We start from the raw sequence: 19,275 nt of genomic DNA, 5'->3' as shown, positions 1-19,275 counted from the left end.
AAAGAATCACCTGAAAATTCTTACTGGTTAATTTATTAAAAATGGTGGAGCCGAGGGTACTCGAACGACTTATGTGATTCGTTAAGCGTAAAAGTGACCATAAGCGAACGTTAGGGTTCAATTGGTTAAAGTCTAGTTTCTTAAGCGACCGGGGTTTAATTCTGACTTATGTTGTTGTTCATAGGTTATCGGACCCACTCTAAGCTTAAGTCTATCCGGGGACACTCAGGCAATTTTTCTACCCGTTATATTGTTGTTGTGATGTAAATATATGTATATGCATTATCTTGTGATAAATGCATGATCGTTATTAGCAAATTTTGCGATATATTGGAGCATGCTGATATGGTATATATGCATGTTTGTTTCGTAATCTTGATATCTAATTTTTGATTCAAATGCTTATAAATTGCATAATACCTATGCTAGAGATAAGCAGTAGTTGCGTATACCCTTAGTATAGGGGACCCAAAGGTGAACATTTTCTAAACCGGGAATCGATGTTCCCGAGTATAATATATATATATATATATATTTATATATATATATATATATTTTTATATATATATATATTTATATATATATATATATTTATATATATATATATTTATATATATATATATATATATTGATATAGTTTTCAAAACTATTAATCGAATAAGGTTTATTCGATAACTTTATTTTATTTAATGAATATTATTTTGAATATTCATTCGAGGACTTATGACTCCGCTTACTTTATTTAATGAATATTATTTTGAATATTCATTCGAGGACTTATGACTCCGCTTATTTTATTAAATAATATTCTTTATTTTATTAAAGAATAATGTATTGATAATCAAACTTATTTTCGATTATTCAAATAAAGATCGTGCTTTCGTAAAAGTATATCTTTGGCTATTTATTATTCATTTCAAGTATGAGTTGTAAAACTTCTACTTCAATTATTTTTATAAAGATTATCTTTTATGCGAATTTTATTTAAGTAATAATATTCAGATATTTTCTCCAACATATCGGGACTGATTTATTTTTTTAAATCAACGTTACTCTAAACATTCTTTAAAATGTTTTCGAGTCTTCAAAATGATTTTTAAAAGTTAGAGCGGATCCCAAAACTCATTTTTAGATTTAAGATCTTCCTTTCGAAGGGGATTTAAATACTCGCTCAAAACCTGAGGGATCCGGCTATGTGGTGTATTTTATATTCGCAACGAGGTTACTGTTTTGAGAAAACATTTTGATTACTTGCCCAACATTCGGGAAGTAAGTCCATCTATTTGAGTCGGCATAAGCAACATGGGCTCAGTGGGCGTCCATGAAAGTGTAAGTGGCTCAGTGGGACTCTATCAGTGCGTGAGTGGCAGTCCAGCATAGGTCCTAATGCGGCCAGGGTAATGACCAGTGGGGAATTCGTCCATCTACTAGTAGAAAAGGTTACTTATTGGTATCTTTGCCTGATCAGCAAGATATCAGGTTTATGCCAAGGTTTTCTCCTTTCTAAATTCATTGGATATTGCAACTCTGTTTATAATTTTCATAACAGAGGTTTTCAAGGAGTGTATGAAATGTCTATATATATAGGTGTATATATATATATCGGGACTTAATGAAGTATCTCGTAACTTCATTTCTTTCAAATGATATTTCAAAGATTGAATATATTCAAGTCTTATCTTGTAGTCTCATCGGTGTGATGAACTTTTGAAACTAATTATAACTTGAACGGTGGTAGTTCAAGTAGTATTTGGAAAAGATAAAAGTATACTGGAGTATCTTGTAAATTCATCTTTTCAACTTATATCTGGTTAATGATTATCTTATGCATGACAAAGATTTTTACAAAAATTTTGAGACAAGGTTAGATATATGAGATCACCTTGCAATGATATTTTTAAACAGTTATAAACTTGAACTCTGTGTATATTAGGCATGGAAGAGGACTTCCAAGATTTTGAAAAGTATATATACATATATACTGAATATTTTGCGACTTGGTCGCATTAAGATATCAAACTTGGTTCATTTTTACTTGACCAAGACTTTCATGAGTACTATGAGGATACTCACATATTGTAAATCATTATACAGATTATTTTGTGGGCTTGTTGCTCACCCTTACTTTCTTCTTTCATCACACAATAACATATAGACAAGATGAACAGGACCAAGCTCCCAATTCGTGAGTGGATAGGAAACGTTCCGCAGTTTCCTGTAGGCATTGATGTCGTTGTAGCTGAGGTAGGAACTACCAATAGGCTAGGCTTTCAACTTTTGATGTACCAGACTTATGTATACTTATGAATCGTAATAATGGCAAAAAATATGTAAATTTATTCAGAAACCCTTTTGAGGTGTAATGGCTTATAATTGTGGAATAAAATGACTTGTGTTATTTTTGGATATTCATCTCTGAGACTATAACTTGTGGTGTGTGTGTATATTGTGGGGTCACAATACGCAGTAGTTGGTTGATTATTAAGATTAAGTATTATTAAGGGAAATGGAACTCGTGACATCCCGGATCCCCGACCCCGGATTTGGGGGTGTTACACTAGCCACACTGCAGTTTCCCAACAAACTGTAGTGCTTAAAAAGGATAAAGGCTCATTTCTAGCTACATCCTCCCAAAAGGATGTAGTTATTGAACAAAGCTCTCAACCAAGAGCACAGGCCAAGAGGGTTAGGGACACAAGCTCAACCCAAACTTATGCCAGAAAGAAGAAGTCTAAAACCCTTGGGGATGCACAGGGCACACACACTGTGCGAACTGGTGCTAAAGACACAGTCACTGCACGTTCACAAATTCTGGTTGATGTGGCTCCAATAAATGTGGAGTCACAGCAAAATCTCTAGTCATAGAAGCACCTCAAACACCAAACTCACCAACAAATTCTCTGGATATGGATATGATAAACACAGCGACTCCTGATTCCCCTTCTTTAACTCTGTTGAGGAAGCCAAAATCTAGTGCAAGTGAGCATCATCTTTTAGATGATTTGTTGGCTCACTTGCCAATTCTTTCTGGAACTGTTGTATCATCTATGCCTAAAATATCTTCAATCAGTACAGAGTCAACAATAATTTCTTTTCCCAGTTCATTCATTTCTACTCTCTCGATGGATATTTCTCATCCCTCGAATAGTGATTGTATCTGATGGATAAGCTTAACAACAGTTATCTGTCGGAAGGCAAAACCACCATTAGATGGATATCACTCATCCGTCGAGTATCTCTGCACAGCTTCAAACTTCATTTATTTCAAGTGCAGAAGATTTAGTGGTTGTACAGTCACTCTTAGGATTGAGAGAGAAGAGTGTTTTGAGTGAGAGTCTGGGTTGCTCCCAGGAAAAAAGAGAGGAAATGAGTGAAACTATGCAATCCATTTCTTCAGGATTGGCAAAAGAAAGTGAGAGGAGTCCCACCTTAGTAGGTGAAGGTGAGGGTGTGAGGGTGGGAAGCCAGGGTGAGACCTTGATGCAACAAAAGAGAGAAAATGAGAGAAATGCAGGTACTGGAGCTATAAGGATGGATGTCATTGTTAGTAAGTTAATGAATGTCCAGGATGCAGACAGGGAGGGACTATCTCAGCAACCTAAAGCTGTTATAGATTCCACCTCCCTTGATGCTGAGGCATTTACTCATCCTGTTCCAGCTTATCAACTTCTAGCTGAACAGGGAAATGACAATGCAGAAAGGATGCTCAATCTGGTGCATACCACTCAGTCTATGCTAAGAGCCAAGGATGCCATCACAGCTTTGCCTTCTACAGCTGGTGATGTGGACTATGAAACTGGCGGTTCATCTGATTTCTTTGGTGATGGGAGTGGGGATAGTAAAGATGAGGCAATGGACATAGGGGGAGAAGTAGGTTCAAGTTCAAGATCTGGTATGCCATCATGGGCATTTTCAAAGCACTGTGATGAGCACTACTTCAAGACAACCCTAATCCAACTATTCAATCAGACAAATACTGCTCTTCAAACCACTACTAATGCCATCACCAAGAAGCTCCTTCAGGCACATCTAGCCTCCCTGCAACTTCAACAAATCCAGGGCTTCCAACATGCTAGGGATGTAAACACCATGAAGGGTGATATTGAGGAGCTGAAGAAGGCCATTTCAGACAAGATAGATTCTAAACTTCCAGAAGCTACAATGCTTGAAATCAAGAGGTAATTAAGGAAAAATTCTGATCTTACAACCAAGATAGATGCCTTGGACACAAGAATGTCAGCCATGGAAGCATCTTTAACAGCCATTCATCTTCATCAAGCCCAACAGACAGATCTACTTCAAAAATTGGTGGCTGCTCAAACCTCCTCCTCTACTCAACTTGATGATAACAAAAAGGGGGAGAAAGGACTAAGTGAGGGGTAGGCTTCAGCTTCAAATCAGTATAGTAATTGTGCCTTCAATTACTATCTCAAAGCCACCAGTTACAGACAGTATAGATCTGATAAATGCAGCAGCAGCCAACATAAGAGCAGCTGATAAGGAGAAGTTGAGTTTAGTCAACTGGGAGAAGATTGATGAGGAAATACAAAAGAAGTTTGAACTTGTCAAGGAGCCAGTTAAGTCAGCCATACATCACTCTCAAGTTAAGCAAATTAGTGTGAATGAGATGAGCATGAACTATCTGAAAAGAGGGCAGCCATCCTGCATCAAATCTCCAAAGGCTGAAACAATTCTGAAACCAAGGGTAAATTACTCAAAATCATCATTGAAGAACCCTTTAGATACTGTGTATGAGACACCTAAGCCTGATGAAAAGAAGCTTCTGTCAAGGTCAATTATTTTTTACAAAGATCCAGCTGATTCAGTTTCAAAAAGAAGAATTGCTAAAATTTTCAGGAATGGGAAAGAAATTTGTGTGGTGGCTGGATATCCTCAATTTGCTCAAGCAAAGAGAGAAGAAAAGGCTAGATTGAAGCAGGAAAAGAAGCAAGCTGCTCTGGATGCTAAGAGGACTAAATAAAAGAAAGAGCAAATTGCTATCTTGGCCAAGCTACATGCTGTAAATTCATCAAAACAAATTCCTTCTCAGCCATCTGAAGTTATTGAATCAGAGAAGCAAGTTGAACAACAGAAGAAATCTCCAAGAATCAAGGAATTGGCTAAAAGAACTAAAAGGAAACTAGACATTTTTGATAAGGAATTGGAGAATCAGTTTCCCATGGAATCCACTACAACTACAACTCAAGCATCAAAACCCTCTATGGTATTTGAAGATATCAAAGTGGTGGATCCTTATAGGAACATCCATGGTGAACCTATTGTGCCTAAAGATGAACCAGTAGAATGGGAGAACATACCAATTCCTAACTTCTATTTTCCAATCCTTAACAAGACAAAGAGAACAAAGTCAAGAGCAGTTAAGAAAGTGAAGTTGTCACCTCTCAAATCCAAATCAATAGTCAAAGCTCAATCTAAAGTCAATAAGGGAGATTACTTGTACTTGTGTGACATCAAAGAATTTTCTGATCTAAACCTCTATCTAGATGAACTAGATAAAGTGAGAGGAATTGATGTATACAGAAACCTACCTGAAAGGCTAGTGTTCAAGTATAAAGGAGGAAAGGAGATTCAGTGGCCACTTCACAGGATCCTTCAAGAAAGCCAAGTTGTACTGATTAAAGTCTTTTCATCCTTCAAGAAGAACTTTGGGTTCAATATTACTGCAAGAAGATTGGTACTGAAGAAGATTGAAGAGCTAAGGAGTGTTAGAGCTAAGGATGCACTCCCAAAGACTCTAATTATCCCTTACACAGGGAGAAGAGTGCATCTAAGGCCCTACTAGTTGATGGAGTTCATGGATGACAAAGGAGTGAGAAGATTTTTCAGATTAGAAGACCAATTAAGCATCTCTAGCAATGAGACTCTTTTGGAAATGCAAGGAAAGCTAAATCTCTCAGAATCTGATGAACTAGAATTCCACAGGCAGCTCCAAAATCAGATTGAGGAAAACAACAGAAAGCTTGGAAAGAGATCCAGACCTTCAAGGAACTAAATAAATCTGCTCAGGCTAGAGGAGCATCTTGAAAATGACTGTGAGCAAAACTTTGTACATTTTGTTAATTGAAGCACTTTTCAGTATTATCTACTGTCTTTTAAAAGTTGTATTTCTAAGGTGTTTTGTTATCATCAAGTGTCTCTTAATTTATGGCTACAATTCCAGTAGACATAAATTGGGGGATATTGTTGTGTATATATTGTGTACTTGATGATTTCATGAACAAAACACCTTGGTAGATTTTACTTAGTGAAAATATGTAGCACTCGACGGATAAGGTTTATAGTCCCGACCGATGACTCAATATAGTCCCGACGGATGATGACTAATTATCCATCGAGTGAGTAATTATGTAACAATAAGTCTGTAGCACATTTCTGCATACTCCTTTGAATAGATTCTGTAGTAGCATATAAGTCATGTTGACTTTAACTAGATATGCAGAATAGGTTGATTAATTGTACATAGATGATGTCTTGTAATTCTGCATAAATGAAATGAAGTCAAGTGCCAAACAGCTACCGACGGATGATTAACAAATCCATCGACGGATGATCAATATAGCAGTCGATGGATGACTAACAAAGCCATCGACGGATGATCATAAACTCGACAGATGATCATGTACTCAACAGATAAAGAATTCAAATATCCGTTGAAAGTGACAACACAGTCACATGCGTCGAGTGTATGCAAATGGAATATGGTATCCTATTCAACTGGGTTTTCGAGACAAAAAAGCATTGCCATTTCCATGCTATTATGAAGATATTCAAAAATGCTGGAATAGAGTAATGAATTAGCATTGTAATAGACTAGATAGTTTTGTTTTATTATCCTGTCTCATTACTTTGTAATCTTGGTGATATATAAACCAAGAAGTAGCAACTAAGGAATTATCTAAGACAAAAAGCAGAGAAACATTTTTAAGCAGAATTCTTAACATTTCTCTGTATTCTTAGTTGTTCAATTGTTGTAAGCAGCTGTGAGCATTTTGTATACAGGGTTCTCTCGATATATATTATATATCTCTGGTGGAATCATTCAAATCCACCAGATAGTTTTTAAAGACTCTTGTTTTTAATTACTCGTGTTTTGATTCATTTAAGTAACTATTCTGCATTGTGCTAATCAATTCACACTTATATACATATTCCAGTTAGAACATTTTTAATCAAGAAAAAAGTTTCAAGAATTCCATCAACCCCCCTTCTGTAATTCTTGTTATATTGTTAAGGGACTAACAGGGGATATCTTCCATGCGGAGGCTCTCTCTTTCTAAATCCAATACATAGGCTAGGAACGATTCGCAACCTCTCCTAAGCAATTTCTTAGCCTGGACGATTGTAACAAACAGTCACTCTTGCCTCTGACCCTTAAATACCACTGTTTCTCCAATCTCTGTCTTTAAATATACTTTCTTAGATTTACAATCTATCTGGGCATTATTCTTCCCTAACCAATGCATGCCTAAGATTATGTCAAACTCCCATAACGTTAAAAGTATCAAGTCTGCTAAAAATTTATGCCCCGAAATATCAATCTCACACTTAGGACAAAATTGACTCACAGGAATCTTCTCTTGGTTCGCAATTACCACATCTATTACCTCGTTCAGGGTCATTTTATCACATTTAAGTTTATCAACGAAAGTTTTTGATATAAAAGATCTAGTAGCTCCAGAATCAATCAATACCTTAGCTTCAACATTATTCATTAAAAGGTTACCTGCTATCACCTCAGAATTCTGAACAGCGTCCTTCATCTTTAAATCAAATGTCCTTGTTGTCGCTTGCTGTTAGGGCGAAAACACACGCTAATAATACACGCAAGTATACGCGTTCGCAAGTAATATAGAATACTTTCTAGTTCGTTCCCACAGAGACTCAGACTAATTATGTTCAATTAAACTCACTCACCAATGTATGATTACTTCTCACTGTTAAGATAATAACACTTAGATCTGTTAACTAATTATTAACTACAATTAACTACTAAAATTAACCACTTAATTAACACTTCGAATTAACAATATTAAAACACTCATGAGATCACAACTTCATTACTACTTCCTTCAATAGTCATTGTTATTACCCTTAGCATGCAACAGTGATGATATTAATCGAATAACACGAAACTGATAAAAGCCAACTTTCATTGTACTAATACCATTCTACCAAACATCCACAATTAAGATAGAAGTTGAATAGGCATCAATTATGTTGAGTCCCTATATGTCTACAGAAATTGACAACATAATGATTTACGCACAAGTTATTCCTTTTGATTACACAGGGCAAATAAAACGGTTAGAGTTACTCACTAATCATGCAACATCATACATGAACCTATGCTAGCATGGCAAGTTCTAAATCTCGAGATCCACCGTCGCTTCACAAGAGATTAACACCCTATCTTATATGTTCGTGACACACATAAGACAAATACGCACAACCAATACTAGATATCATACACTCATCACATACTAAGGTATTAAACAACTAACTAAAGAATTCCATAGTAAATCCATTACGACCCCATGATCACGATTAGCCCATGATAGCACTTATCGTCATCATGGGTTCATATGAAAACATGATTAAATAAACACAAAAGAATAATAACTAAACTAATTATATTAAACCAGAGTACATCACAAGAGTAAATAGGTTCAAAGCAAAGAAAACTAGCATCCAACGTTACAACGAAATAAAGAATCACAAGAAAATATGCTTCCTCTTCGTTGCTGTGTGCTAAAACGGTCTTCTTCCTTATCTCCTTCGCTCCTTCATTAATACAACGATTCAACACACGTGAAACGTCTCTGAAATCTACTTATATAGAAGTCCCATAAAACTCAGATTACACAGAAGTTGGAAGCCAAACAGAAAAAAAAGTCTAAAATAAATAATCTGATTTCTCGACCCTGCGCGGCCGCTCAGCATAGCTGAGCGGGCGCTTAGCTTTCTGCGCGGCTGCTCAGCATAGCTGAGCGGGCGCTCAGACCCCTACTGGAAAAAGTCTGATTTTTGCTCCGTTTCTTCGCTGTAATCTGCTCCTTTCTTCCCTCTCGCAATGTTAGACACATGCCAAGACTTATTATTGATGATTACTCCCCCGAAATGCAACTATTACCCCGAAACGCACAAACACTAGAAAAACGCATCAAATACATAAAATACTTGATTTCAAGACACCAATTTAAGCTATTTTAAGACGTTCTAAGTGGTATAAAATACCACTTATCACACCCCCAAACTTAAATCGATGATTGTCCTCAAGCGTCACAGACTCAAAAATAAATAAAAACATGCATGAATGCAATCTATATAAAATGCAATGATCCCCCTTACTTCGACCAAACCAACCAACTTACAACATCTCAACAAATGCAATTAGACGATTAAAGATCAATCAAATCATGCCAACTAACATACAACCAAAAACGTGGTGTGTGCAGATGCTTAACAGATATGCTCCGGAACTAAATCAATTATTATGACTAACTATCATCAAGGCAATCACATGATTATACAAAAAATAAAAATTCTAGGCACAAAGTGACTTATAACACTACAAGAATTCTGGAGCTTATCACGGAATCATGTTTTTTATTCATAACAGTAATGCTTATTTGACCGTGCAATGAGTGAGGTCCACAAAAGACTTATACAATGGTATCCATGTAGCGAGCGTTAGGTTAGCGGATCCCAGACTCTAAAGGCCTTAGGTCACTAGGCACAAAGTCCCCTAAGAACTTAATAACTCGAATACCAAAGAGCCCACTCGTGATCAATTATGCATAAACACATACTTTTTTTTCTTTCTTTTTTTCTTTTTTTTTTCTTCTTTTTTTTCTGAGCAAGTGCGTTTCGCTCCATCTTGCTCAACCCTAGAGTACTCGCATAAACATACGAGTCGGCTACCAGCCATTTGACGCCTAGCCACAACTAGCAACAAATTCCATTTTTTACTCCATTTTTTCCTTTTTAATGTCTTTATCACTAAGAACCTATTATAAAATTCTAAGCATAATAAATAGATTAACATCAAAAATAATCAAATCATAACAACAATCTAGTCCTTAAGCATTCTCTAAGACTTACTGAAAATACAAGTGTTTCTAGCATGCATATCAACCTACACGACTCAACATCACTTTAATGTTATCACTACACTCGCATCAACATCACAAATCAGTCGGTAAATCATCGCAAAAGGGATCATGGTATATGCATGAGCTACATGATATGATAAACAAATAAAGCTATATACAAAAAAAACTATATGGCAAAAATTATGCAACTATATGAACTAACTATCATGAATATGCACCTATATGACACACACACAAAATAATCCTTAACTACCACCCCCAAACTTAAAATCTTCACTGTCCCCAGTGAAGGTAGTAGAAAGGAACACAGGGTATACCTACATGGAGTCATCATCATCATCACCCTCAGTGGGTGGTGTATCAGGAAGCGGATATGCAGAGTCCTCACCAAAAACTGGCCACTGGATGTCAGCTCCAAGGCCTCGAAAAGCAGTCCATAGCGCAAGGGTGAGCTCCTGAGCAAACCTGCTCTGCGTCTCATACATATCATCCATCCTCCGTGATAGCCTCCTATATTGGGCATCATCCATCCCAGCACCCTCCTGAGCTCTCGAAGAACCAGCCTCATCACGCCTTGGCCTCGCCATGGTAGCACCTCGTGCTGGACGCCCTCCTGGAAGATGATAACCCAGCCCATGCTCCTCGGGCTCACCACCGGTCCACTCCTGCATCGCATTCAGAGTCCCGGAATCAATAGAAGCGTCCGACAACTGCAACTGCTCATGAGACAGCCACTGAACTCCCATCGCTCGGCAAACCTTAGTAACCGTGGATGCATACGGGATGTTCCTGTGCTTAGCTCCCCTCAAAAACTTTAGAATTCCTTGGTAGATGAACTCACCAAGGTCCACATAGTACTCCTCATTCAAAATTCCCCATAACAACTGTGCTCTCTCAACTGTGACCTCATGTGCATGCGAAGAAGGCAGAATATTAGCACAAATAAACGCATTCCATGCACGGGCATACCTGTTCATCGCGATCGCCGGAAAATGACGATACTCATTAGTTCACGTCTTGAAAGTCCAAACTGTGCCCGGCTAACAGAGAGTAGCACAAATCAAATCCAAGTCAAAATCCTCAGCAGTCTTCTCGTTCCAGTTCTCCTCCGTGGGCTTCCTCTCTCTCTGCCCAATCACACGGCGAATCGCCGCTGGGTGATAATCAATCGTCATCCCCCGGACCACATAAAACCCATTCTTCTCGGCCTTCGCATTCGCATAGAACTCGCGAATCTCGCTCATCGGCACTGCTTCAGGCGACTCACCAAAAGCTATCCACCCCTTCTCAGCAATCATAGGTAATAACTCACCATCCCTCCCCGATGGTAAAAATCCCCTCTCCTTCATAATCGGCTTCCCCAAAAGCCTAGTGTACTCCTCCTCCGCAGCCCTATCATTCAACCGAGGTCTCGCAGCAGTACCCCTTGAAGAATCAGCAGTAGGGACAGTGCTGCTGCTATCAATAGTCCTTGCTCTCTTGGGTCCCATTGAATCTGAATAAAAGTGCTTGAGAATTGTGTTTTTGTGTTTGGGAGAGAGTTTGAGTGTAGAAGTTGTGTGGGAGATATATGGGATAGGTGTATGTATATATAGGGTATGGATTAGGGTAAAATTTGATTAGGAATGGGTTTATGGGTAAAAATCATGGGATAATGGGGAATAGGTCGTGGGTTTTATGGGCTGTAATTTGTGTTTTATTTTTCTGATGTTTTTTTGAATTTTTATTGGACTTAAAAAAAAAAATTCTTTCAGCCGACCCCTGAGCGGTCGCTCAGCAAAGATGAGCGGGCGCTCAGGGGGTCACTGGAAAAAAAAAAATTTCAGCACGGTTTTTCTGATTTTTTTGTGGTTTTGGATAGGTTATTAACTTCTAAGGGTTCCTGTAACAACAAATCATGGGTTGCCTCCCACGCAGCGCTTCTTTTTCGTCATTAGCTTGACGTTGCATACCTTCCTTAAGTTGACAATAAAATGGCACTAACCACTTCTCGGTTTGCCGTGTCCCCATAGTAGTGCTTCAAACGTTGACCATTAACCTTGAATGCTTGGTCCGGATCATTCTCAAAATCTCCACCGCTCTGTGTGGAAACACAGTTTTGACAATAAAAGGTCCAGACCACCTTGATTTCAACTTCCCAGGAAAATGTCGGAGACGAGAGTTGAATAAGAGAACTTGTTGCCCCGGCACGAATAACTTAGGATGTAGCTTCCTATCGTGCCACCTCTTCACCTTTTCCTTATACATTTTGTTGTTCTCGTACGCTTGGAGTCAAAATTCATCAAGTTCATTAAGCTTAAGCATTCGCTTCTTTCCAGCTGCATCTAGATCCAGGTTCAACTTTTTCAACGCCCAATAGACCTTATGCTCAAGTTCCGCAGGTAAATGACATCCCTTACCGTACACTAGTTGAAACGGGGACATACCAAGTGGAGTTTTGTATGCTGTTCTGTAAGGCCAAACAGCTTCATCGAGCTTTAAAGACCAATCCTTCCTTGACGGACAAACAACCTTCTCTAGAATGCGCTTAATCTCTCTGTTAGACACTTCCGCTTGACCATTTGTTTGCGGATGATAGGCAGTAGCAACTCGATGATTCACATTATAACGCTGCATCATAGAAGTGAACTTACGGTTGCAGAAATGCGACCCTTCATCACTTATGATTACCCGAGGCATTCCAAACCTTGTGAAAATCTGCTTATGAAGAAAATTCAACACTGCCTTTGCATCATTTGTCGGTAGAGCTTTGACTTCTACCTATTTTGAGACATAATCGACTGCCAGCAAGATGTACTGATTGTTGCAGGATTAGACAAAAGGCCCCATGAAATCGATTCCCCAAACATCAAAGACCTCGACTTCAAGCATCACATTTAACGGCATCTCATCCTTTCTCGTTAAATTTCCCACTCGTTGGCAACGATCACACCTTAAAACAAACTGATGAACATCCTTAAACAAAGTAGGCCAGAAAAAACCTGCTTGCAGAATACGAGCTGCCGTCTTCTCACCACCATAGTGGCCACCATAAATTGTGGAGTGGTAGTCTCGTAATATCCCCTTCGTCTCACAGAATGGGATACATCTCCTGATGATCTGGTCAGCTCCCTGTCTAAACGAATATGGTTCATCCCACATATACCACTTCACCTCATGCAAAAACTTCTTCTTTTGAGCTGAGGTCAAATTAGGAGACAAAATATTGCTGACAAGATAGTTTACAATATCTGCAAACCATGGCTCTTCTTCAAGAACTGCGAACAACTGCTCATCCGGAAAAGATTCGTTGATTAGTGTCTTATCCTGTGAAGTAGACTCGGGATTCCCCAATCTAGAGAGATGGTCAGCTACTTGATTCTCAGTACCCTTTCAATCCTTGATCTCTAACTCAAATTCCTGTAGTAAGAGCACCCAACGAATGAGTCTTGGCTTCGAATCCTTCTTGGAAACCAAATAGTGAATGGCCGCATGATCAGTGAATACTGTCACTTTTGTCCCAAGCAGATAAGATTGAAATTTCTCGAAACCAAATACTATAGCTAAGAGCTCCTTCTCAGTAGTGGTGTAGTTCATTTGGGCCCCATTTAAGGTCTTGCTAGCATAGTAGACCACATAAAAGAGATTATTCTTGCGCTGCCCAAGAACTGCGCCTACCGCATAATCACTCGCATCACACATCATCTCAAAAGGCTCTGTCCAATCCGGTGGTGTAATAACTAGTGCAGTGATTAAACTCTTCTTAAGAGTCTCGAATGCCGTCAAACATTCATCATCAAATTTGAAGGGCACATCTTTGTCAAGCAAGTTGCACAGCGGCTTAGATATCTTTGAAAAGTCCTTGATGAAACGCCGATAAAAACCCGCATGACCAAGAAAACTACGGATTCCTTTCACAGAAATAGGTGGTGGGAGATTTTCAATGACTCCCACCTTGGCTTTATCCACCTCAAGACCCTTGCTAGAGACCTTATGCCCAAGAATAATGCCTTCACGCACCATAAAATGACATTTTTCCCAACTGAGCACCAAATTAGTTTCCACACACCTTTTGAGCACGGCACGAAGATTATTCAAACATTCATCATACGAATGTCCAAAGACGAAGAAGTCGTCCATGAACACCTCGACATTATTCCCAATCATGTCAGAGAATATAGCCATCATACATCTCTGAAAAGTGGCCGGTGCGCCACATAAACCAAACGAAACTCTGCGAAAAGAAAACGTGCCAAATGGACAAGTGAAGGTAGTCTTTTCTTGATCCTCTGGTACAATACAAATCTGATTATACCCTGAGTAGCCATCCAGAAGACAATAATACTCATGACCAGCCAACCTGTCAAGCATCTGATCAATAAATGGAAGAGGGAAGTGATCCTTCCTCGTGGCCTTGTTCAACTTTCGGTAGTCCATGCATACTCTCCATCCTGTAACTGTTCGAGTGGGGATGAGCTCATTCTTCTCATTTGCTACCACAGTGATACCTCCTTTCTTAGGCACACATTGCACGGGGCTTACCCAAGAACTGTCAGAAATAGGATAAATGATGCCTGCATCCAGCCATTTCAGAATTTCTTTCTTTACCACCTCCTTCATGATAGGATTAAGTCTGTGTTGTTGCTCAATAGTTTGCTTACTACCCTCTTCTAGCAGAATCTTATGCATGCAATATGAAGGGCTGATCCCTTTTATGTCTGCTATAGTCCATCCAATAGCCGATTTGAATTCTCTCAAAATCCTTAAGAGCTTGTCCTCCTCACTACCTGAAAGGTCAGATGCAATAATAATAGGTAAAGTAGATGCATCACCTAAAAAAGCATACCTCAAGTGTTCAGGCAATGGCTTGAGCTCTAAGGTAGGTGCTTCCTCAATTGATGGTTTGAGCTTTCCTTCAGCATTCTTGAGGTCAGAAATACCAAGAGATTCAAAAGGCATGTCCAACTTTCGCCTCCAGGGAGAAGCATTCAGATATTGTAATTGCTCGTTGCCATCTTCATCATCACTGTGAAAATCCCCCACTAAGGCCTTTTCTAATGCATCAGACATTAGCATATGATCGAGTTCTGAAGAAACCGCAGAATCAATCACATCCACTTTTAAGCACTCCTCATCTTCTGTAGGAAATTTCATTGCTTTGAATACATTGAAGGTCACATCCTGATCCTGTACCCGCATAGTAAGTTCACCTTTCTGCACATCTATCAAGGTACGGCCAGTAGCCAAGAAAGGTCTTCCCAAGATTATGGGAATCTTCTTATCTTCCTCGAAATCCAGAATAACAAAGTCTGCAGGAAAGAAGAGCTTATTCACCATGACTAGCACATCCTCCACTATGCCCCTTGGGTAAGTAATAGAATGATCAGCCAATTGTAGAGACATGTAGGTGGGTTCCGATTGATGCTTGCTCCCAAATCACAAAGGCACTTGTCAAACGACAACTTGCCAATGGTGCAAGGAATGGTGAAGTTACCTGGATCATTAAGCTTTGGAGGTAACTTTTACTGCAGTACAGCGCTGTATTCTTCCGTTAGAGCAACGGTCTCAAGGTCATCCAGTTTCATCTTCCTTGAAAGAATACTCTTCATAAAATTTGCATAACTAGGCATTTGCTCCAGAGCCTCAGCGAAAGGTATATTGATGTGAAGTTTCTTGAACACCTCCAGAAACTTACTGAACTGCTTATCCAGCTTTTGTTATTGCAATCTCTTAGGGAAAGGTGGTGGAGGATAGAGCTGTTTCTCCCCTGTATTACCCTCAGGCAGACTGTGTTCAACAGTAGTCTTCCTTGGTTCCGCCGCTTTCTCCTTTTGCTTAGCTTCTTCATCTCTAATTTCAGCGTCTCCTTCTTTTGCCTTTTCAGCATCAGCAACTTTCCCAGACCTTAAGGTAACAGCCTTGACTTTCTCTTTAGCTTCCTTCCTGCCTGGTACTTCCGTGTCACTGGGAAGTGTTCCAAGTTGACGATTGAGCACTGCATTGGCTATTTGACCGATTTGATTTTCCAAGGTCTTGATAGAAACCGCCTGACTCTTGCACAACACCTTAAGTTCCTCAAAATCAGCACTAGTGGGTGCAACTGCACTTCCCTGTTGAGGATATGATTACCTTTGAGCATACTGTTGTGGTTGATGGAATCTAGGTGGATTGAACTGTTTACTCACACCTTGCTGATATGGTGGCTGAATAGCATTCTGATTATTACCCCAGCTAAAATTTGGATGATTTCTGTTGTTAGGATGATAAGTAGCTGGCACAGGCTGCTATTTTCGCTGATAATTGTTCACATACTGAACCGATTCGTTGACAAGAGAACACTGATCTGTAGCATGAGAACCTGCACAAAGCTCACAGACCATAGCTATTTGATTGACTCCATAGGTAGCTAGAGAATCAACCTTCATAGACAGCGCTTGGAGCTGCGCTGCAATAGCGGTGGCTGCATCGACTTCCAAAATACCAGTTACCTTCCCAGGAATCATCCTCTGGGTTGGGTTTTGATGCTCATTTGCAGCCATAGTCTCGATAAGATTATAAGCCTCAGTATAGCTTTTGGCCCACAAGGCGCCTCTAGCTGCTGCATCGAGCATGGGCGGAGATTGGGCCCCCAAACCATTATAGAAACCAGTGATCACCATCCAATCGGGCATTCCATGATGTGGACACTTTCTCAACATTTCCTTGTAGCGTTCTCAAGCTTCGCATATAGATTCTGTAGGTTGCTGCGCAAACTGAGTAAGAGCACTCCTCATAGCAGCAGTCTTTGCCATTGGATAAAACTTCACCAGAAACTTTTGCGCAAGATCTTGCCAAGTAGTGATGGACCCAGCTGGTTCAGAATGTAACCAGTCCTTAGCTTTATCCCTCAGTGAGAATGGGAAGAGCCTCAGCTTGATAGCCTCATCAGTCACGCCATTATACTTGAAAGTACTGCAGATCTCGACAAAATTTCTTATGTGCATGTTGGGGTCTTCAGTCGCAGCACCTCCGAAAGAAACAAAATTATGCACCATCTGAATAGTGCCTGGCTTGATTTCAAAGGTGTTAGCTTGAATAGCCGGATGAAGAATGCTTGACTGAATATCATTAATTTTGGGCCGAGAAAAGTCCATAAGAGCTGGATCAGCCTGAACAATATGATCACCCATGATTACTGGTTCTTTCTACTCACTTCCTGAATCCGAATCTTCAAAATCTATCTTCTCCGGAATATCAAGAACTTCGTCTGTCTCCTCAGCTGTATCTAAAGTCCTCTTGCGAGTTCGAGAACGAGTTTGCATAAACGCTCGCTAAAGTACCTGAAACACAACCGGAAACAATAAGTAACACGTCTTAATTACTGAGTCCTAACGACCAATGATGGTAAGTAGATAAACTAAACAAATATGCCGAGTCCCCGGCAGCGGCGCCAAAAACTTGTTAGGGAGAAAACATGCGTTAATAATACACACAAGTATACGCGTTCGCAAGTAATATAGAATACTTTCTAGTTCGTTCCCACAGAGACTCAGACTAATTATGTCCAATTAAACTCACTCACCAATGTATGATTACTTCTCAATGTTAAGACAATAACACTTAGATCTGTTAACTAATTATTAACTATAATTAACTACTAAAATTAACCACTTAATTAATACTTCGAATTAACAATATTAAAACACTCATGAGATCACAACTTCATTACTACTTCCTTCAATAGTCATTGTTATTACCCTTAGCATGCAACAGTGATGATATTAATCGAATAACACGAAACTGATAAAAGCCAACTTTCATTGTACTAATACCATTCTACCAAACATCCACAATTAAGATAGAATTTGAATATGCATTAATTATGTTGAGTCCCTATATGTCTACAGAAATTGACAACATAATGATTTACGCACAAGTTATTCCTTTTGATTACACAGGGCAAATAAAACTGTTAGAGTTACTCACTAATCATGCAATATCATACATGAACCTATGCTAGCATGACAAGTTCTAAATCTCGAGATCCACCGTCGTTTCACAAGAGATTAACACCCTATCTTATATGTTCGCGACGCACATAAGACGAATACGCACAACCAATACTAGATATCATACACCCATCACACACTAAGGTATAAAACAACTAACTAAAGAATTCCATAGTAAATCCGTTATGACCCCATGATCACGATTAGCCCATGATAGCACTTATCGTCATCATGGGTTCATATGAAAACATGATTAAATAAACACAAAAGAATAATAACTAAACTAATTATATTAAACCAGAGTATATCACAAGAGTAAATAGGTTCAAAGCAAAGAAAACTAGCATCCAACGTTACAACGAAATAAAGAATCACAAGAAAATATGTTTCCTCTTCGTTACGGTGTGCTAAAACGGTCTTCTTCCTTATCTCCTTCGCTCCTTGATTAATACAACGATTCAACACACGTGAAACGTCTCTGAAATCTACTTATATAGAAGTCCCATAAATCTCAGATTAGACAGAAGTTGGAAGCCAAACAGAAATAGAAGTCTAAAATAAATAATCTGAATTCTCGACCCTGCGCGGCCGCTCAGCATAGCTGAGCGGGCGCTCAGACCCCTACTGGAAAAAGTCTGATTTTTGCTCCGTTTCTTCGCTGTAATCTGCTCCTCTCTTCCCTCTCGCAATGCTAGATACATGCCAAGACTTATTATTGATGATTACTCCCCCAAAATGCAACTATTACCCTGAAACGCACAAATACTAGAAAAACGCATCAAATACACAAAATACTTGATTTCAAGACACCAATTTAAGCTATTTTAAGACGTTCTAAGTGGTATAAAATGCCACTTATCACTTGCGGAGTTGCGGTAGATGGTGGAGGTAATGCCAATACCTCAGCTGACATGCTTGCACTAGTACTTGCCACGTTCATCAAAGCCTTGACTGGTCCGGTTAACTTGCATTCCCTAGCTATATATCCAGTCTTTCTACACTTATAGCATGTAACTCCCGGCTTCGGTATCTTACACTCGTTAGCCAAGTGTCCCTTCTGATTACATCTATAGCATGTCATGTTCAACTTATTATACACTCATGGATGTCTTTTTCCACAATGCTTGCACTCTGGTCTCTGAAATCTATTTTCTCCAACTTGTCCTTGGCTTGAC

The 19,275-nt window shown here is 39.1% G+C and overlaps 1 non-coding gene across 1 annotated transcript; it reads left to right on the top strand.

Annotated features, from left to right (window-relative positions):
- Nucleotides 1-16,781: 16,781 nt before the first annotated feature.
- LOC141709913 (small nucleolar RNA R71) lies at nucleotides 16,782-16,888 on the top strand. The gene has a single exon (XR_012570467.1). It is a non-coding gene; the product is annotated as a small nucleolar RNA R71 (small nucleolar RNA).
- Nucleotides 16,889-19,275: the final 2,387 nt, after the last annotated feature.

This window comes from Apium graveolens, chromosome 2, assembly GCF_009905375.1.
Source record: "Apium graveolens cultivar Ventura chromosome 2, ASM990537v1, whole genome shotgun sequence".
NCBI lineage: Eukaryota > Viridiplantae > Streptophyta > Magnoliopsida > Apiales > Apiaceae > Apium > Apium graveolens.
This window is presented reverse-complemented; position numbering and strand designations above follow the sequence as displayed.